The 22,584-nt window shown below is 42.9% G+C and overlaps 1 long non-coding RNA gene across 2 annotated transcripts in view; it reads right to left on the bottom strand.

Annotated features, from left to right (window-relative positions):
• LOC149122484 (uncharacterized) overlaps nt 1-22,584 on the bottom strand; it is a 95,064-nt gene that overhangs the window by 22,298 nt on the left and 50,182 nt on the right. For both annotated transcript variants that reach the window (XR_016219496.1, XR_016219495.1), the window contains exon 2: nt 18,439-18,500. This is a non-coding gene — a long non-coding RNA (uncharacterized LOC149122484). The remainder of the gene's footprint in view (nt 1-18,438; nt 18,501-22,584) is intronic.

Genomic DNA, 22,584 nt, shown 5'->3' with positions numbered 1-22,584 from the left:
CTGCACTCCCTGGCCACAGCAGAGAGCTGGCCTGGAAGAGGGGCAACCGGGACAGAATCCAGCACCCCGACCGGGACTAGAACCCAGTGTGCCGGCGCCGCAAGGCAGAGGATTAGCCTATTGAGCCGCGGCGCTGGCTCTGGATTATTTTCAAAACCTTCTAACTGGCCTTCCTGCATCTATCCTTGACCTACTACACATGAATCTCAACTCAGCAGTCAAATACACCTGTTAAGATATGAATAACATATCACATCACTTCTCTGCTCAACCCAGCTCATCCATCTGTGTCATTGGAGATAAAAGGTCATTTTCTTACAATGGTCTACAAGATCTTGTGTGATCTCTTCAACATGGTCCCTTGATCTCATCTCTTCTCTCACTATGACTTATTCTGATCTATCCATATTGACCTTTTTGCTGTTCCTCAAAGATATAAAGATATCAAACACAGTCTCACTGTAGGAGGCTGAAAAATCCCTCCCCCAACCATCCTGCCAAGGAATTCATGTCCTGACCCCTGGAAACCATGTATGTCATCTTACGTTGCAAAATCATTGTGGATGTGATTAGGTGAGGAATATGGGGATGGGGAGATGATCCCAGGTTATCTGGATGGACCTTCAGTGCAATCACATATTTCCTCTCACACACACATACCCGCATAGACAGAGGAGAAGGTGATTCGAAGATGGACAGAGAGCGCAAAGATGCTAGCCTTGAGGACTGGAGCGATGCGGCCTTAAACCACGGAGGGCCAGCAGGTACCAAAAGCCAGAGAGGCAAGGAGTCGCTCCTCCTAGAGAGGCTCCAGAAGTCCAGCCCTGCCTGCACCTGCGCTGCAGCCCATGACACCGAGTTTGTGCCTACAAAACTAACAGAACCAACCTCTACTGTCTAGAGAAACCAAGCTGTGAGTCACAGAAAACAAATACTCTCATCTCCTGCTGCTCCCTCTGCCTAGAATTCCCTCTGGCAGATATGAGGATTGCTACCACCTATCCCTCTCTCATGTCTTTAGCCAAACAGAATCCTAGAGAGGCGATCTCTAACTTCCCGTTCAAACTCCACACTGCACACTCAACATACTCATATGAATTCTCGCACTCACCATCACCCTTAGCTTTTTTCTTATGGTGATCATTTCCTGACATTCTAAGTGTTTATTATTTTTTGTTTCCCTCTGCTACAATATCAGCTCAGTGAGAACAGGACCTGTGCTGTGCATTCACTGTGGGTCACTAGCCCATGGCACAGGGCTGCTGTACAGTTAGTGCTCAGGGACTGTGAACTTGGCTAACTTCCATTATTTCACACCAACTGAGGAGAAGAACAAGCATTCCACAGTGGCAACAGCCAGACTCTGAATGTGAAATGTCAGTTATTCCCCATTCTGGTAATTATACACATGAATCTTGATTCATAAACATCTAGATTCAAGACATCACAAAGAAGGTCTGATACGGATAGAAGGCCTATGAGCAGATTGTACAATATTATCCATGGAGTGGTTCCCCAGCTACGTGGTCAACACAGTCCAGTGAGGAGTTTTACAAAATTATCCTGGGCTTCTTCGCACTCTACAGGGCGGTCCCAGGGCAGGGTGTGTGCGTGCTTTCAGGAAACTAAGCAGTGAGGATGGTCCGTTGGATGCAGAGACCATCTTCTTCTGTGCTGTGTATTTAAAAACTTAGAAAGTTATTATATGCTTGCAATCAAATGCAAATGTTTTCAGCATTGCATATTCACATTCTTTATTTTTCCTTTGCCTAAAACAGACATAGCTGTTGTTTGCCCATACGTATCACCAGATAAGATCATTTTGGAGGCTGTCAGAGCGCACACTCTCTATTGAAATGTGTTGGCATTTACCACCAAAGGGGAGACTCCTATTTTACTGTACAGCAAACCTGTCCCTGTCTTCCTCTAAAGTACTAGAGCACTTTACATTCAGGGTGATCTCCATTTTCTTCAATGAGGAGGACGTGTGTTCTAAGTAGAGTCTGAATTTTGTGATGTATGTTTATTATTTTTAAAAAATCAAAACAAGCTCAAAACTCTGAATAACTCATTCCACTTAAACTCATTCCAACTTGTGGTTCTCAGTCAGACATCTTTTTGCCTTAACCTTTCCCTTCTAATTGATATGGAGAGTTCAGTTCCAACTCTTTGCTTACAGTGTCCAAGTCTTTGTTTAAATGGTAGAGTGAGTGAGGCTAACCCCAGGTCAAAGAGAAAAACGCTTTTGTCATGGGAGACTATTCCACTTGCCACAACACAGTGAAGTTTCTCAGGACCCTAATTACAACACTGAAATATCCAAGCATGTTCATCTGTGTATACGTGGACATGCATAGAGAGATATACAAGTACATACATGTTGTTTAGGTCTCAAAAGTAGAGCTGCACCCTGTTTTGCAGTCAACTTCTATTGAGTTCAGTCACCAATAAATTGATACAAAAGAATTTTTAGCCTTGTGGTCTCTGTCTTGGAAGCTTTTATCTGTGGAACTCATAAGAAGTGATCATCTCAGGGCAGATTTTTTTTAAATACTAGATAATATTGACAAAACAACAAACATTTACTAAGAGCTAACTATGTACCAAGAACCACGGCTATTGTTTTAAACACATTATCATATTTTCTCCTATGAGTTGGGTATTATGGCCTGCAGAAACTGAGGCACGCACCAATCCAATCATTTGCCTGAGCTTCTACAACCCATCAGCAACTTATCCAACAACCGCTCCTGTCCTGTTTCACCCCGAAGTGGTCAAATCGCTTGCCTAAATTTCCTAATTCCAATGTAAACTGAATCCTAGACTCCGTAGGCTGCAAAACATTTCTCTTAAAGAGATGAATTGTCCTAGGAATTGAGAACATGACTAATTCTTGATTCCATGTAAGTCCCACTTCAAGAGAAATGCCAAGTGTCTGGGAGCACAAGGAAGGAAAGAGCTCTAAGGAAAAAACAGAGCACAGCCATAAAGAGTCAGATGGCCAACATCTGGACAGCTTGTGGTCGACCTGGAAATGCTGTGTGAATTACAAAGGGAGGACAAATTGTGGACTCTGTTCTAATTTGGCTCCGCCTGCCTGCCTTCAGCTTTTTGGCACAGCTTCCCACATCTGAGCTAAAAATGCCCCTTCATGGAGCAGGGTGCGGCTGAGGATTATCATGCAGGCTTTCTGTTTTGTTTTCCAGCTCACTTTGTTTATGTGCTGCAGGGGAGGGATCTCATAATGTTTGATGGTGCTTTACATCATAGTCTCGATGCTGTGCGTGGAATGCCATTTGAGCAACCTTTTGCAGTTACACAGGGATTTACTGCTTGAGTCTGGCTCTCCAGGACACGTAGAGGAGCCCTCCCTCGGGCTGCCTCTCTGCATCTGTCCTGGGCTGAGGATTCTTGCTCAGGTCTCTTACATATTGCCTCTCCCGTGGTGGCACTCTTCCACCACAGGGCATCCGGACAGATGTCCATCAGCAATTGACATTGGACAACAGATTTTAACAAGCATTGTTCTTGCTTTTAATGCTGCTTAGGAAACAAGTCATGTTCTAATGTGGCAGGAAACAGCAGCACTGAGTCACGGTGTAAGGCACTGAGATCCCTGAATACGGTATCACACGGAATGCATGCAACTAGGAGGCAATCCCAGGCATGAGGTAGCTGTTACAGTCACATTTTACAAACGTTCAAAGTGGAGTTCAGAAAGGGAAACGGACTCAAGGTCACATAGCTATGCAGTAGCATGGACACAATTAAAACCCAGGTCTCAGGACCCCTGGCATTGTAGCATAGCAGGTAATGCCGATGTCTGTGATGCCAGCATCCCACATGTGCACAGGTTCATGTCCCAGCGGCTCCCCTTCTGAACCACCTCCCTGCTAATGGGGGGGAAACGGTGGAAGATGGTCCAAGTGTACAGCCCCTGTCACCCACATGGGACACCTTGATGCAGCTCCTGGATTCGGGCTTTGGCCTGGCCAGCCCCAGCTGTTGCAATCATCTGGGGAGTGACTCAACAGATAGAAGATTTTGTTTCTCTTTCTTCCTCTCTGTAATTCCGATTTTCAGCATAAATGAATAAATATTGAAAAAATTAAATACATAAATCCAGGTCTGTCAGATGTGAAGGTTATCATACAAAGTTACTGCTGTGTGAACTGGGGGAATTGAGACAGTTTTCACAGGCGTAGGACTCCCCGTCACGTGAGCTTCCATTCTCCTCAAACTTACAATGACGGCTTACTATATAACTCTTTGGGTAGTGTTCTGGTAACAAGAGAGATGTGGCTAAGGCTTGTTTCATGTGACAATCAGACTCTCCTCAGGTGTCCTGGAGATTCCCCACTTGCTAAACTTATTTTTTAACACCATTTCCATGTTTGCAACTAGAACTTTATTCTGAAGTCACCATTGCTGCTCTGTAGAACACTGGAAATTTGATCTCTGATGCACTTGGCTTTCAGAGATAGTCTGCCGCTTCCCAGAGAAATTGCGGAACAAAAAGAAATAGCATGGATGGTTCTGGCACCTCCCAGCAGCTAAGCAGCCCCTGCAGCCTGGCGTCATAGTCCTCAGTCACCAGCCCTGAGTTGCCCCGCTTCTAGGCAGTTAATGACCATACACTTTCAGAGAGGGGCTGCCTGAGGACATGCAGTAGCTGTTCTCAGTCTAATCCTGTGATGTGCATCTAGAGGCCTCTTCAGCGACCTCCCAAATCAGCCTATGCCTTTATTTCTCTCCCTCCATCCTATCTCTCTCTCTCCCTCCATCCTCTTCTTCCTCCCTCCTTCTTCCCTCTCTTTTTCCCTCCCTCCCTTCTTTCCTTCCTTTTATTCTGCAGTGAAGTAGTTTTTTAAAAGCCCAGGAAATGGCAGGTGCAGAAGATGCAAAACTATGCCAAGGACCAATCTGGAAACCACCAGGAAGGATCATGATTTCCTCATTCTGCGAGGGCAAAAGACAAGGTGGTGGAGGTGCCTAACACAAGTCATGGGTCACTGTAAAAGCTATGGGAGCCCTCCCCAAGGAAGGTGGAAAATTATAAAAAAGGTGAACAGTCCGCGAGTGAAAGAAATCACCATCAGCTCTCATTTCAAACCCCTTCCATTTGCACAGCAGAGCCATTAATACACATTGCTCAAGCCCATAGGTTGAGAAAAAAGTCTACCTTGACTATTTCAGGAGGCATTATTTTTAACATTCATATGAAAAAAAAATTCAATATGAAGAATACCCAGAAAAATCAAATCAACGTTCATGAGGATTTTCATAAAAAAGAAACAACCCTAAATGTCCTTAACTCCTTCTGAAGTTCCGTATCAGAGTTCCTTGGTTCAAGTCCAAGCTCTGCTTCCAATTCCAGCTTTCTGTCAGTGTACACCATGGGAGGCAGCAGGTGATGATGATTCAAGTACTTGAGTCCCTGCCCCCATGTAGGAGATCCAGACTGAATTCTATATAAAGTTCTCATTAACAACGTTTTTATTTATTCTATTTGAGAGATATTATATTATATTATATTATTATTGATATATATATATATAAATCAGTTACTAAACAATGGAAGTATATTTCTTTAGCTTACCAATATGAAACAATGTGGAGAAAGTAACAATTTGGAAATGTCCAAACTGTCATAGCCATCTCGATGGAGACTTTTATCAATAGGTAGATTGACTAAGATATCTGTAAACAATGAGGCTTAGGAATAAGTGGGAGGCTGGCACGGTGGCACGGCTGGTAAAGCAGCTGCCTGTGATGCTGGCATTCCATATGGGCACTGATTCCATTCCCAGCTGCTCCGCTTTCAGTCCAGCTCCCTGCTTTTGTGCCTGGGAAAGCAGTGGAGGATGGCCCAAGTTCTTGGACTCCTGCACCCAAGTGGGAGACCTGGAAGAAGCTCCTGGCTCCTGGCTTCAGACTAGCCTAGTTTCTGCTGTTGGGCCATGTGGGGATTGAACCAGTAGATGGAATATCTCACTCTCTCTGTCTGTCTGTCTGTCTCTCTCTCTCTCTCTCTGTATAACTCTGCCTTTGAAATAAATAAATAGAAATTAATCTTAAAAAAAGAATAAATGGCAAAAATGATATGCTGGAATTACAAAATATTCTTTTGTGAAAAGGGACTCATTTATTCAATGACCTTTTGCAACTAAAATTCTGAGTTGATGAATTTACATCCAAATATATTTATTTTGCAGGATGAATATTCTTACAAGGAAGCAAATTCTAGAAATAACAAATGATTCCATTGTTCATCTTTTTCAAATTTCTACTTTATCCTGTAAAATAAATGTAATTTAGGCTTTTAACATTTAAAAGAGAGTTTCAGGTAAAGATTTTATTAAAATGTATTTATAAGCAAAAGGAAGATATCACTTTCTTTCACTTCATTAAAACAATTATACTTAAGATAGCATAGGAAAGTAACTATAGTAACCCAACGGATTTGGTGGTTTCTTATGAAAATGAGCTAAAAAGGTTGTGGTTATCTAACCTGAGAAAGTTGAAGACTGCACAAGGAAAAGTGGCCTGTATCTCACTCTTAGGATCATTGGTTGCTATTCTCACGCTGTCTTTTATACTACAGTGTCTGTTTAAGTATTTACAGGAGGTGATAATGGAACGATCCAAGGCCTTCAGCAACCAGGCAGTGAACCAAATGCTGCTACAGGGATATACTCAGCTCCCCACACAGGAGATCAAGGCTTGAGACATCGCCCCATGCCAGCAGAGTACCTTGTTGCCCCATGTCAGCAGGAAGTAGCTCTAAAGACAGATCATCGTCCCTCTACCCATCCTGGAATTTTGGGGCTAATGTAATCCCATACAACTCCTGCTTTATAAAAAACAAAAGAGGGGAATGTTAGTGAAATGGCGCAGTCTTATCTATGGTGCGATCTATACCCCAACACCATCCTAGGCTCTAGCCCCTGCGCCCATTGCTGGAAGCCAGGTGACCAGATGGCCCAACCAACAGTGTCAGCTCCATCCCCATCCTAATGGGATTTGCTGCTCCTACTTCCCAGCCCGCCCCCAGCAAATTTTAAGCAGACTTGTTCCTGAACACGTGGCTCTCTTTCTCTCCATCTCCTGATCTCTCTCCCTCTCTCTGTCTCTCTCAATCTCTCTCTCTGTCTCTTGATCTATCTCTTACACTCCCCTTCTCTCTTTTTCCCTCTTCGCCCTTCCCTCTGGCCTGTCAGGTTTCCCCCATTAAACTCTTTCCCTTAAAAAAAAAAAAGAAAAAGAAAAGTGGCATGTATCTCAAACTTGAAGGAAACAGCAAGAGACAGAAAACAAAATATTCCTTTATCTTGCAAAGAAAGACAATGGAGCTTTCTATTCAAAAATTTAAATATACTTAAACTGTGCTTTATAAAAGCAATGCACATGAAAATTATTAGAAGCTAAATTTGGAAGAACTGTCATCCCTTTAACTGTACTAGAAGCTGGCTATGTGAGGTTAAACTCATCCTACTTTTCCTAAGAACTTCAATCTTTTTCAAATGACCTGGTTGGGAAATTGGTGTCTCACAGAGGGGCATTCCTGTAGATCTAGAGGCTTCCCTGGAATCACGTGTCAGGTTCCTAATAGGTTATAAAGAACCAGTGTGGTCTGGGGTCACTTCTTGAACTTTGGGATTTGGCTATCTTAGAAGACTATTGTGCTCCCACAGAATGTCCCCTTAGTCCTTGTTTATTAAAGAATCCACTGTCCTGAACCACTAGGGTGTCCCAAAGTTTTACTTTCTAGTTTTAAAACTAATTCACAGCTTTATTATTTCCAGGAAAGTTAATAATAAAAAAAGCAGTAGACAGGAATGCCAACAATAGGCAGATTATCTTCTCCCCAGTAAATTTTGTAACCTAGGATCTTTTGCCTGCCACAAATATAGAAATGAAAGAAGAGATGTTTCAGCTTTTCCCTGCACACAGGTTCATGGGAAGGGGACTCTTCAATTCCTACCACTTCAAATGGAGGATTACTTCAAATAGATACAGCTAATACCACTTCTAAAATGTCAAAACTGTAAATATTTCCAAATATACCCTGTGCCAGGCACCACACAGGTTTGATTTCTTTAAACATCCCTCTAGCCCCCGTGAGATAAGTTAATATGACTTCTCTTTGACAGAAAGCGAAGGCTTAGAGTGATTAAGTCCATGCTGCTAAATGGGGTTTATCTGTCTCCAAAAATCGTGCTATTTCTTAAAATGTGATCTTGAGACCTTCCGAATAAGAACCTCCCGATTTTTCTTAAAAACTGAAAGTGCAGATTCCTGTTCTCTCTCTGCCCCCCACACATGCACGCACACACACATACACACACACACAGAGTATGATTTGGGGAGTCCTGGCTAAGGTTCAAAAATCTCTCTCCTTTTTTCTTCTTTGTAAGATCCACACATGGTTCTTCTGTATCCAAAGTGAGAAAAACAAAGTTTTACATCACACCTTCCTCCTCCTTGAACTCTTGGTTGGATCGACAAAGGCACTCGGCCTCGCTTCTCTTCCTGTAACCCCTCCCATTTTATCCACACTGCCTGGCAGAAATGGATCTCCCGCTCTGCCAAATGGGCAACAGAGGCAGGAGCATTCCTCTTCTGAGCAGATCTGAACGTGGCCCAGAAAAGCATCATGGTGGTTCACTGCCCCGGTACACAGCAGTCTTTTTAAAAATAGTTGGCATTGACCCTGCACCAAAATCTTAATTATAAAATAGAGGGAAATTGAATTAATACCTCCTATAAATATTGCAAGAACCCACTTATAAGCCTTCACCTCCACTCCCATGTACATCAAGGTGCCCTGTGTTGGTAGACAGCAAGGAGCCTGGCTCATGCACAGATGAGACTCATCTTAGCTGTTTTGTGGAACTCGGAGTGATGAAACTGCTTTCTCTCTTTTTTGTTTCCATCTAGTGCTTTTTGGGGAATGTAAAAGGGAGACTGGAAATAAATAGAAGAAATGATGGTAGCATCAAGAGTAAGATGTGAGGGGCTGGCATTAAGGCACAGCAGGTTAAGTCACCAACCATTCCATGTGAGCACTGTTTCGAGTCCCAGCTGCTCCACTTCTGATCCAGCTCCCAGCTAATGCACCTGAGAAAGTAGTGGAAGATGGCCCAAGTACTTAAGCTACTGCCACTCATGTGGGAGACCTGGATAGAGGCCCTGTTCTGGCCTGGCCCAGCCCCAACTATTGCAGCCATTTGGGGAGTAACCCAGAGGATGCAATCTCAGTCAATCAGTCTCTTTCTCTACCTCTCTCCCTCCCTCCCCTTCCCTCTCTTCCTGTATCTCTGTGCCTCTGTGTGTGTGTATGTGTCTGTCTGTCTGTCTCCATCTCTCTAACTCTGCCTTTCAGATAAATAAATCTTTCAAAAAGAAAGTAAAATGTTACGTTATATGGGATGAACACAATGTAAGGCAATGTAGGAGAAAGTAAAATAAACCCTCAACTGGTGAAAAGAAGAAGCAGGGTTGCCTGAGCAGGGGGAACCTGGAACAAGCAAAGATATGGGGTGGAGAGTGACGTGTGTGGTAAAAAGGGCCGTATGGAAATGGATTGGCCATAAAATAGTAACATATGAGATCAAAGGAATGAGCAAGCTCATGGGAGCATTCACGCAGGAATCTGTTCATCAAGTTCTTCGGTCTTTTTGTGTGGAGAAACTCTTTGTCAAATGTTCAAACATCTGGGATCGCAGTGGGAACCTATCCATGAAGCACTTGAAGAATGTGAGCGGAAAAGGCCACTGTTTCCAGACCAGTCCTCTCAGGCGCAATTCCGGGTCTGTGCAGTGACTGGAGCCTAGGGATGTAGATCCGATTTCCTTTATTTTTACTGAACAACTGATAACACAAAAATTGTATGTATGTGTAGGGTCCCATGTGGTATCTTGACACCTGCATACATTGCGCAATGTTCAGTGTGGGGTAAAAATAACTTCTCATTTATTGTTTCCTTTTGGTGAAAATATTCAAAATCCTCTCTTCTAGCATGCTTGCTCTCACTCTCGCGCTCTCTCTCTCTCTCTCACACACACACACACACACACACACACTCCCCACATTATTTTCTCTTTAGTCACCCTACTATGCAGTAGAATACCAGAACTTCTTTTTCCTATCACTTAGTACTGTCAATCAATCTTTTCCCCTCCCTCTTCCCTGCACACAGGTTCATGGGAAGGGGACTCTTCAATTCCTACCACTTCAAATGGAGGATTACTTCAAATAGATACAGCTAATACCGTTTCTAAAATGTCAAAACTGTAAATATTTCCAAATATACCCTGTGCCAGGCACCACACAGGTAACCACCATTCCGTTTTAAACTCCTGTGAGATCAACTTGTTTGAGATCATGAAGTACTTGTCTTTCCGTGCCTGGCTTACTATCAGAAATGACAGGATTTCAACATTTTTAAGGCTGAATCATATTCTACCTTGTGTAAGCATCACCTTTTGTCGATTCATCAGTTGATGGACATGTATGCTGTTTCTGTCTCTTGGCAATTGTGAGTAGTGCTGCAATGGACACAGGAGGGTAATACACATGAAGCTTTGTCTGCAGGTTATGGGGCCATGTCCAGATGGAGATTTTACAGCAGTGGGCAGGACAGTGAGCTCCAAGTCTAACATCTCTACTTAAGTCACTCTCCCTCCCCTAAATGGGAAGTGAGGCATCTCCTTTCAAGCTGCACTGCTTGGAGCTGGAGAGTGGGGACATGGGCAATTCTTTCCTTGCTACCTTCTTCAATGTGACTTTTCTCACTTTTATGCCATGAACAGACATTGCAGTCTGTCACCTGGCTTCTCCAGCTCTAACAAAGATGAGTTGGTTAATGATTCGCTGTTCAAGTCTGTATCTCTAGGGGGAGATGATGGCTGGAGGATCTTACTCAGTGGCCATTTGCTCCATCTCCAGGTCCAGCTTTTCTGGAGGCTTTGCTGTTGACCATGGGTCAGATCTACTGGTTGGTGACCACTCACTGCATGCTCATTCCTAAACCATGTTGCAGAGTCTGGTTCAATCAAGAGAGAAATGATTTTTCTAGGTCTACTTGATTTTTGGTACTATTGAAATTTCTAATGGAAGCTCTTTAGCCAGCTTTTTCCAGTATGCCTAATAATAATGCTGAAACGTATTCCCCGCAGTATAATCTGTACGATTTCCTTTGTATCTTAAGGATTCCTAAAGAATGTTCTTTTCTCAGAGATGTTACCACTAACAAAGAATTCAGCCTGTACTTGCAATAAGATGGAGGAAATTTTACTTATAATATCCATTTTCAACTTTTAGGGGAGAAAATCTCATTGAGCTGTTAACATGTTATACTTTCAAGAGAAATCCAACCTCATTACTAGTCAATGGCAGGCTGAAGGTGACCTGCTGTGAGGCTTTTACAATCAAATTCATCCAGGATACATTTAATCCAAGCCTGCAAAGCATGCCCCCAAATCACTAATTATCCTTTTTACAGAGTTGGTGAATTCTCATCTCCCATTATCGGAAGACTTCATCAGCTCCATGCTCATTACCTACAGTATAATTTAAAAACTCTTTGCTCAGACCCTTTTGCCTTTTGGCCAAATAACTTTCCCGGTGTACAAATTTGCAAGTAATGCATTTGTTCAATGTCAGTGGGAAAAAATGCCTATGAACGTGGTGGAAGCCATAGGCAGCATCTTTGGAGGGAATGGGAGTTGTGAAAGGGGGTTGGGTATTGGATTGTATGACCATTTTGAAAGCACTCAAGCTTCCAATACCTGTATGGCTTATATAAGCCAATTCAGTGGATTTTTCTAACAGTAGTGGTAATGGCCAGTAAGAGTAGGGTTTGTAAACAAGGATGTGTGAGGGATGGGAGTGCTGGTGACAATTCCTCATGGACTTATCACATTTATACATATTTTTTGAGTAGTGGCACTGTTGGCCTTTGTTTCAGACTACATCATTTCAAGGATATTTCAGAGCGAACACCTCTAAAAGATAGAGTTAATGCTTTCCTCCATACAAAAGGCAGGCGTATTTACTACTCAGTAGAAAACTTTCAGATTCCATAAGCTCAGGGTTCCTCCTCCAACCCATGCTGGTCTCAGCTGACCCTTTTCACATCACTCGGTAAGAACTGGGACTCAGGAAACTGGAGAAGGAGAATGTTGATATTCTGGTTACTACTATCACTGTGAATAATAAAGTCCTTTGTCTCTGACCCAGAAATCTCTTGTCCTGAACCATCATCCATGAAAGTAGCAGAATAACTTGTCTGCTTGCAAGTAGTCTAAAATCTCACTCTGGGGAGGACACTTGACACAGTTGTTAAGAGTCTGCTTGGGGGGCTGGCACTGTGGTATAGTGGGTAAAGCCACCGCCTGCAGTGCCAGCATCCCATATGGGTGCCACTTAGAGTCCCAGCTGCTCCTCTTCCGATCCTGCTCTCTGCTATGGCCTAGGAAAGCTGTAGAAGATGGCCTGGGTCCTTGGGCCCCTGAACCCATGTGAGAGACCAGGAAAAAGCTCCTGGCTCTTGGCTTCAGATCAGCCTGGCTCTGGCCATTGCAGCCAACTGGGGAGTGAACTAGTGGGTAGAAGACCTCTTTCTCTGTCTCTCCTTCTCTTTCTGTGTAACTTTGATTTGCAAGTAAATAGATAAATCTTAAAAAAAATTTTTAATTAAAAAAAAAAAAAAGTCTGCTTGGAAGGCTTGTATCCTGGGTCTGAATCCTAACTCTACTTCCAATTTCTGCTTCCTGCTAATGCAAATTCTGGGAGGCAGCAAGTGATGGTTCATATAGTCCGGTCCTTGCTACCCAGAAGGGCAGCCCACGTTGAGATTCCAGCTCCCAGCTTTGGCCTGCATGAGTCCTGGCCATTGCAGGAATTTGAGAAGTGAGCCAGCAGATGGAAGCTCTTGCTCTCTCACTGTCTCTCTCTCTGCCTCTCAAATTTTAAAAATAAATAAAAAATCTCAGCCCCCTTCACAGCTCTTGGCAAAAAGTAGTTCCTCAAGTGGTAGAAGATGGCCCAAGTGCTTGGTCACCTGTACCCATGTGGGAGACCCAGAAGAGCTTCCCGGCTCCTGGCTTTGCCCTGGCCCAGCCCCAGCCATTGTGGCCATTTGGGGAGTGAACCAGCAGATGGAAGATCTCTCTGCCTCTGTCTCTTCCTCTCTCTGTCTGTATCTCTGCCTCTGTCTCTATGTATCTCTGCCTCTCAAATAAATAAATAAATCTTTTTTTTAAACTTTTATTTAATTAATATAAATTTCCAAAGTACAGCTTATGGATTACAATGGCTTCCCCCACATACCGTCCCTCCCACCCACAACCCTCCCTTTTCCCACTCCCTCTCCCCTTCCATTCACATCAAGATTCATTTTCGATTATCTTAATATACAGAAGATCAGCTTAGTATACATTAAGTAAGGATTTCAACAGTTTGCTCCCACACAGAAACATAAAGTGAAAAATAATAGATGATTTTTTTTAATGATGATGAAATCAGAGCAGATCTATTGTCATGTTTAATCCCAGTGAGAGTCAAGTTGGGAGTTGATAATTTCTTTTTTTTTTTTTTACAGAAGATCAGTTTAGTATGCATTAAGTAAAGATTTCAACAGTTTGCACCCCCATAGAAACACAAAGTGAAATATATTGTTTGAGTACTCATTATAGCATTAAATCTCAATGCACAGCACATTCAGGACAGAGATCCTACATGAGGAGTAAGTGCACAGTGACTCCTGTTGTTGACTTTACCAATTGACACTCCTGTCTGTGGCATCAGTAATCTCCCTATGCTCCAGTCATGAGTTTCCAAGGCTATGGAAGCCCTCTGAGTTCTCCGACTCTTATCTTGTTTAGACAAGGTCATAGTCAAAGTGGAGGTTCTCTCCTCCCTTCAGAGAAAGGTACCTCCTTCTTTGATGACCTGTTCTTTCCACTGGGATCTCACTCACAGAGATCTTTTGCCAGAGTGTCTTGGCTTTCCATGCCTGAAATACTCTCATGGGCTTTTCAGCCAGATCGGAATGCCTTTAGGGCTGATTCTGAGGCCAGAGTGCTATTTAGGACATCTGCCTTTTTAAAAAATGTGATGTCACAGTTTGGGAGGGTGTTTGTGGAAGTTAGCATCTGAATGGGTGGACTGAGTACAGCACCTAACTCTCCCCAGTACAAGCGGGCTCCATCCAGTCCGTGGAGGGTCCCACAGAACAAAATGGTGTGATAACTGAATTGCTGTCCTACCCCTCTGCCTCGCTACCAGAGCAGGGACACTGATCCTCTCCTGCCCTCGAGACTCGCACTTCTCAGGCCATCAGCTTGGAATAGCATAGACCCTCTCAGCCCTCGCCTGCAGCCTCCACCTACACTGCTCATCTTTTGGGGTCACCTGCCTGCAGACAGCTGATCGTGGGACTGCTCAGCTTCCGTATTCATCCTAGCCAATATCTTATAATAAATCTCTTTCTAGATTCTGCTCCCTGAGAACCCTAACACCTTGTCTGCTCTTTGTGTGGTACCTAACATTTCGTTACGTCATTTGGTTCTTAATGCATCTTTTGGAAATAGGCATAATGTGGGCATTATTTCTTCCATTGTCAAATGAGGTAAATGAGCATCCTGCCTTAAATCTTTTTATGAAATTGGATGTGATTTGGATATTAAATCTTATTCTACTTTCCGCATTTCACTTTGCTTTGCAGGCAGCACCTGTTCACCAGACATCTGCATATCTTAAATGTAGGGTACTCACGGAGATAATTTGGAAGGTAGAAAGTAACTGTTATGTCCCAACATGAGCCAAAATGAAATATCCTGGCACGGTTTTGTCCACAGGCAGGCAAAGAATTGCAAGGTTTGTTTATATTAAATGCTCAGGCAGCTTGAAAAATGGTAACAGACTAGCTTGGTGCTTGGTAACCCTTATGCTTTATGGGAAGAGGTCAAGGAATGAAGAAGAGTTCAGAACATTATTCTTTGCATCTAGCATAGTACCAGGAGCACAAGTGAGCCCCATCTTATTATTTCACTGACAGTAAATTTAATTGCTGGGCCTTTTCACACAAAATGAGCGTTTAGGAGCCTGTTCCTCTTTCTAAATCATCGATTTACGATGACATTTTCCTTTTCTTCTTCAGATTTTAATTACAAAAGTAAACATTCGCTTTAACTGCCAGATCTTCCTTTAACATTTTTCTAAGTCAAACTCCATCAGTTCTGACAAGCAAACTTTTATAAAAACATATTGTTCTAACATGTCTGCTAAATTAGCTTGTTGCTATGCAGTAACTTAAAATATTGCTTTCACTGTTACACTAACAGTCAAAAACAGATGGGAGTGCTGCAAGATGGTACAGAGAGAGAAGCTCATGGGACAGCAACTGATTTTGTTGTCTTAATGAGACCTATTTGGGAATAATTCTTTTTTCAAGTCCTTGCCACAAAGGAGAATAATTTTTTCTGTTTACAGAAAATGTGGAAATTCTCAAGCCAAAACAGTATTCTCTAGTGGAAAGGTGTTACACAAATCTAAAAATTATTATTATTGAAAGTACATATTCATATAACTCAAAGTCTACATGGATCCTGGAAGCTACTTTCCTTAAAGAATTCTGTTGTACGTCTCTTTATGTAAAGAGAAATAGAAGTTTGGAAAAGTGAAAAATATTGCAAATGAGAGAAACACTGACAAGGACACGAATATGAAAGTAACATGTTTCCTCCCTATGCTTAGTTACTCTGGCTTCTTCCCAGTCTTTATATTTTTCATAACTCAATACCAAGGCTAAGCAGAGTTTGAGACAAAGGCTTCTGACTCTAAAAATCATTTATTTGTGCATCAAATATTCACTAAACATTTACCGTGTGCTGGCATGGTAGCAGGTGTAATAGGAGCAGGTATAAAACAATGAGCACTGCCCTGGATCTCAAGTGTCACAAAACCAAAAACTCTTCGAAATTCAATCTGGGGGCCGGCGCTGTGGCATAGCTGGTAAAGCACCGCCTGCAGTGGCAGCATCCCATACGGGTGCTGGTTCAAGACTGGGCTGTTCCACTTCCGATCAGCTCTCTGCTATGGCCTGGGAAAGCAGAAGAAGATGGCCCAAGTCCTTGGGCCCCTGCACATTTGTGGGAGACCCATAAGAAGCTTCTGGCTCCTGGCTTCAGATCAGCACAGCTCCAGCCTTTGTGAGCAACTGGGGAGTGCACCAGCAGATGGAAGACCTCTCTCTCTCTCTCTGTAACTCTTTCAAATAAATAAATAAATCTTTAAAAAATTCAATCTGAAATGGCAGGGTCCTACTGTCCTCATGTTTTTCTATATAAATCACTCATAATTCACTTGAAGGCTAAGGAGTGATGAGACGGAGGACAGACATACAATAGATTTGGAGAAAAACTCTAATTTGTTTCTCTTTTGCCCCATGGACCATGGTCCTTACTGCCTGTATTGGTTTTATGGATGATCTTTTGATTGCCTTATTGCTTTTTGCAACCCAGAGTCAAGGCTCCAAAATTCACTCTCTGTATTCGTCTCAGTGTATTCATTTTCTAACTATCCTTCTGAGAGACTTATTCCTCCCTTGATCTCCCAGCCAGTAGATGCAGGGTCAAAGATCATTCCCAGATAAAGCAGCCAAATACCATGAGGGGGTATTCCAACTTGGGATCCCAGGACTTGCTGTTTTACAACTTTATCCTGCCCTTCGCTTCATTTTCAATCTTTGAAAATAAAAGACTGGCTATGGGTACCATCTGCTTAAATCCCGCTACCTTGTCCAGATCATTAATGAAGACAATAAAAAATAGTTCTCATGAGAAAATATGCCATTATTAAGAGGTGTTCAGAATACTACTATATATCACATTTTCTAGTTCCTATGGGTAAGGCATCTTAGTTACAATAAATGTGTATTTTCACATCAAAATGGGTATTTAGTACATGCTAGATATGAAAGTCATTATGTTGTAGCTCATAATAGATTCTGCTTTTAAGGATGAGGAAAGTTAGTGTGGAAGTTACAATACAAGGGAACTTCCAAAACTCCAGGGAAAGTGGGATTAAAAGATAAATTCATTTTGCTGTAAAAAAATTTTGAAATCTCTGCATTGGTGTTCACAATATACATTTTCCACATACATGGATTTCAGGAGTTATTTTGCACCAAAATTAACTTTTCTTTTCATCCATTTCCCATGAACTTTGTAAAGCATCCATCAAATGCATAAAATTTGAACAAGATGGAAGTTCATGTGTGCATGGAGAGAAACAGTTATATATATTCATTTATGGGGCACTCATCCTATGCCAGTCACCATGCTCAGCACTAAGTATCCATGTAGAGAGGGTAGAGCAGACAAGCTCCCTCAGAGGCCAGGAATTGCTGAAGTCTGGGGCATTTCAGTTATAAAACTTACAGATGGCAATTGCCTGTGTAACACTACATTGTGTTTTCTTTGATGAGTTCAAATGGGTCTTATTTAGTGATTTTGTTGGAGCATTAAATATTTTAAGTGAGACATCATACAAGATCTTCTGTTTGATGTGTTCCTGCCTGGAAGAATTTACTGGATGGTAACTCTGCATCTCATTCATAAATCTTTCGAAGGCTAAGGGGTGATGGGGAGGAGGACAGACATACTATACATTAGGGAAAAAACTCTAATTTATTGTTTTAAAAAGTTCACTTTAGTGTTGATGGGAAACATTAACTGCAATATAATAATATGCACCTGCAGTGTTTGCTCATTTTAACAACTAGAGGTGCTTTGCAAATACCCGAACTCTAGCACATTCCATATCAAAAAGCCAGCCTTTCTGTTCACTTGCTAACCAGATGAGAGATGACAACCTTGGAAACCTAACTAGCACTTCACACAAACTGATGTTTTGTTAATGGGGGAGCTAATTACTATTCTACTTTCTTGGCTTAAGTGTCTTGAATTCTTTTACTTGCGTATGCCTGGGGCACAAAGAATAACAGAACCAAAAAGGAGGTTTTCTGTGAGTTACATTAATGAAATAACCCAGCTATGTTTCAGTAGAATTGTTGTCATCAAATATACATGAAGGACCAGTGCCCTACCTGACGAGACATGACAATTTAACTTGGCGTTTTCCATTGTGGCAACATGATCATAAACATATTAACAAGTCCCACAGTGTGATCAACAACAGATGTAGAATTAAAAGTGTTGACAAGTTTCATCAGGTATTTGGGCCTTATGTATTTTCCACCACATCAAAATCCCATTGCTCCAAAACCCTGCCCAAGCAACTGTTCTCAGAAAAGCTGTTTGCTATGAAAACATTCCCTTTTGTTTCTTGCTTCGAATGGGTAAGCAGACCTAGATTCCCTTGAATCAGCTTTAGGGGGAAAAAATCTACTTTATAATGTCAACTCCTTACCGGAGAATAGGTCTGAAACAATTCTTCCACACCAGACACGGGCATCACATAGGAGTGCATACCTACAAAAGAAATCATTTTAAAAGCAAATTTATTGAACTACAATTGGTGATTTTATTGTTATCCATTAATATAAGAAATGGGCTGTTAAGAAATGTATAGGTTGTCTGTAGAACTCAGATGCTTTTTGTCTTCCAGCATCTTCCCCTTTGGGGGAATCGTCTACTACTCCCTACAAGGGACTGTCAGTGGTCTGGTCTCAGGACCCCAGATACAAGGTGAGCAGCAGACCACCCCACCTGGCTACTCAGAATCTGTCACTGGAGACGCAGAAGTGCATTCCGTCAGTGTGCTGTCATCCAAAGCAGAGGTCTCAGAATCTCCCTCTGGGCTCTCACCGAGGCTCTTGGGAAACACAAGCTCTCTGGGCTGACTCTGTAAGAATAATGCAAGCCTAGAACTGCTAGCGGTACATTTGCTATTACCTGGGAGTGCTCCTGACATCAAAGGTAAGATGGACAGCACAGAGCTGGGTGATGGCACAAGAGGAAGAGAGTGTGAGAGCAATGGAACAGGCAGGCAAAAAGGGAGAGAAAAGTCCTGGTGACCATATCAGAGGCCCCTATTTCTAATCAAGCCCGAAAGAATACCAAACCTGAAATTTTCAGTTATGTTAGCCATCAACTCCCTTTTTGTGCTTAAGCAGAGTTAAATGGATTTCAGGAGTTATTTTGGGGCTGGCAAGCAGATTTCTTTCTATCAAAGGCCAGAAAGAAAACAGAGTGAACTGAGATCTTCCATGTCACATAGTCTCCAGCAACTCCACTCTGTCACTGGGGCACAAAAGCAGCCATGGGCAAAGATTGAGCAAACGAACATGGCTGCGTTCGGTAAAATTTCTACGATGCACATTGAAATTTGCATTTCTCATAATGTTCATGTGTCTCAAGGTGTTATTTTTCTTCCAAAGTTTTCTCCACCATTTAAAAATGTAAAAGCTGTGCTCAGCTCCAGGGCTATACTGAATGGCCCAGGAGCGGGATTTGGCTTACAGGCTATTGTTTGACCAAGCCTGGCTTAAAATTTAATTTTTGGAGTCCTCTGAGCATCTAGTCTACCCCCACTTTTCTGCCAATACTCACGGATTTTCCCTTAGGTACTCACCCCTTCCCGTATTTTATGCTATTCAGTTTGTATACGACTGATCCTACCCTTAGCTCTAGAAACGAGCTCCGTTGGTTCACACCAATAAGAGAATCCCATCTTACTGGCCACGGAGTCGAGACAGGAGTAGACCCCTGTCCGAATTTACTATAGTGAGGTTTGAGTAATATTTGCTAAGGCTTCTGAGAAAGAGGCTTCCTGTCTTTTCTTCCCATCCCTTCCATAACCCAAGCCAGTTAAGAAGAGGGAACATCCCCAGTAATGCAAGGAATGAGGGCTGAGACTCCAAAGTGCTGCCTCTGGGGAAAAAAAGGTGAGGGCTCCAGGAAGTCACCTCCTGCAGCCTGTAGGTGGAGCCGTGCAGTGATCAGAAGTAGTCGCTGAGTTTGACATTACCCACTCAGCAGCTTCCCACAGTCTGTCCGGTTCCATGAATCGACAAATGTTTCTTTGTTTAGCTCACTTAGGACACGTTTTCTACATTTTTATGTCTTACAAGGAAAAGAATCCTGAAAAACCAAAACAAACAAACAAAAACAAACACTAGAGAGCAACTTGCTGGTTGCTCCAGGAAGGACCAGAGCTCAAAAAAACATAAAAACTGTCCGAGTCAAGGTTAAGGTCAAGTACTCAGTAATTAAAGTTCAGACAGATCTTTTTTTTTATTTGACAGATAGAGTTAGACAGCGAGAGAGAGAGAGAAAGGTCTTCCTTCCATTGGTTCACCCCCCAAACGGTTGCTACAGCCGGAGCTGCACCAATCCAAAGCCAGGAGCCAGGTGCCTCCTCCTGGTCTCCCATGCGGGTGCAGGGCCCAAGCACTTGGGCCATCCTCCACTGCCTTCCCGGGCCACAGCAGAGAGTCAGACTGGAAGAGGAGCAACCAGGACTAGAACCTGGTGCCCATATGGGATGCCAGCGCTGCAGGCGGAGGATTACCAAGTGAGCCATGGCACTGGCCCCCAGACACATCATTTTATGCTGGTCAAGAGTATATACTCTCAGGCCGGCACCACCAGCTGCAGCGCCAGCCCCCAGGGTTCTAGTCCTGGTTGGGGTGCCAGATTCTGTTCCAGTTGCTCCTCTTCCAGTCCAGCTCTCTGCTGTGGCTCAGGAGGGCAGTGGAGGATGGCCCAGGTCCTTGGGCCCTGCATCCGCATGGGAGACCAGGAGAAGCACCTGGCTCCTGGCTTCAGATTGGCACAGCATTCCAGCCATAGCAGCCATTTGTGGGGGTGAACCAACAGAAAAGGAAGACCTTTCTCTCTGTCTCTCTCACTGTCTAACTCTGCCTGTCACCAAAAAAAAAAAAAAAAAAAAAGTGGATACTGTGACTCTGTCCTTCAAATAAATTTTTAAAAATTTTAAAAAAGAGTTATGTAGACCATGCAGGAAATAATTTACACCAGATTCACAAAGGCACAATATTGTTTATAAATAAAAATTCCAAGGCCAGTTTCGTGGTATGTTGCAGTTGATTTCTCAACAATGTTGCAGTGGATTTGTTTCTGAGAGGAGGAGTGTGGTGGGGGCAAGAGGTGTGGAGTCACCACACAGACCCCAGGAGTCCGGTGAAAGCAGGCCTGAGGCGAGCAGCCCGCAGACTCATTTATTTCAGTTGGTACAACAGCTTATATAGCCAAGACCAGCCAATCCGGTCAAGGGGCGGTCTATGCCCCAACCAATCACAACCTGTTGCCAGGCAGTTTCCAAAGCCATCCAGTCATAGCCTGTTGCCAGTCAGGCTCTTGGTGCCAGGCAGTTTCTGAAACCATCCAATCATGGCCTATCATCAGTCAGGCTCTGTTGTCATGTGAGTTCCTCTGTTGTCATGTGGTTTCCGAAGCCATCCAATCACGGCCTGTTGCCAGGCAGTTTCTGTTGTCAGCGGCCATCTTGGCATGAACTTTTCACCTCAGTGGCCATCTTGATACGGCCTTTTCACCTCATTCCACCACAGTGGTATAGTGGGTTAAGCAGCCACTGTAACGCTAGTAATCCATGAGTGCTAGTTCAAGTCCCTGCTGCTCACTTCCTTTCCAGCACCCTGCTAATATGCCTGGGAAAGTGACAAAAGATGATGCAAGTACTTGGGACCCTGCCACCCACTTGGGAGACTCAGATGGAGTTCCAGGCTCATGGTTTCAGCTTGACCCAGCCTTGGTCATTGAGGCCACTTGGGGAATGAACCAGCAGATGAAAGATCTCTAACTCTGCCTTTCAAATAAGTAAACAAATGTTTTTAAAAATTAAAAACTCCTCCCCATTGTAGACTTAGGGACATCTTATTCTGCCACAAGACCCTCCATGGCATGTGTCCTCCAACTGGAGCAGAATCTTTGCTCTTCCCAGAACAAAAGAAGAAGAACTTACCATTGCTTTCCTCTCCATCCAAAAACCTCCTCAATCAGATCTTAATGGTTCACACTCATCTTACTTAGTTGTCAGATGGGCCCTCACTCCCAGCAGGGTCTGCTCCCAGCACCCATCTACAATAGCACCCCCCCCCCACATATGTAACTAAAGCCTTCCCTACCCCCTGATCCTGCTTTGTTTTATTCATAGAAATTTCCTCTGGTGGAGAGTGTGTTCTTGTTTTAATTATTTCATTCCCCACCAGATGACGCCTTTTGTGAGGAGGGGAATTTTGTCAACCTTTTTCCCTGTTGTTTCCTAGTCCCATACCCAGAAGGCAAGGAGGGGAAGAAAATTAATCCATAAGGTCTTATCCCTGTAGGAAAATCTACAGAAGAAAATACCTATTAGAAAATACAAATCATATTGTAGTTTCTTATTCTAGGACCACAGATGGATAATTTTTAAACAGGCTATTGTCATGAACATACCATAAACCATCTCTAGGGTACATTTCTTGTCAAATAACATAATTTAACTGATGAACACATGTATAAGAATTTATAGCTTATAAAGCACTTTTCATCTAGATTTGCATTTAACTCTTATAAATCCTTCCTTTAAGGA

The sequence above is a fragment of the Oryctolagus cuniculus genome, chromosome 13 (assembly GCF_051225735.1).
Source record: "Oryctolagus cuniculus isolate XC-2025 breed Fujian yellow rabbit chromosome 13, ASM5122573v1, whole genome shotgun sequence".
Classification (NCBI taxonomy): domain Eukaryota; kingdom Metazoa; phylum Chordata; class Mammalia; order Lagomorpha; family Leporidae; genus Oryctolagus; species Oryctolagus cuniculus.
This window is presented reverse-complemented; position numbering and strand designations above follow the sequence as displayed.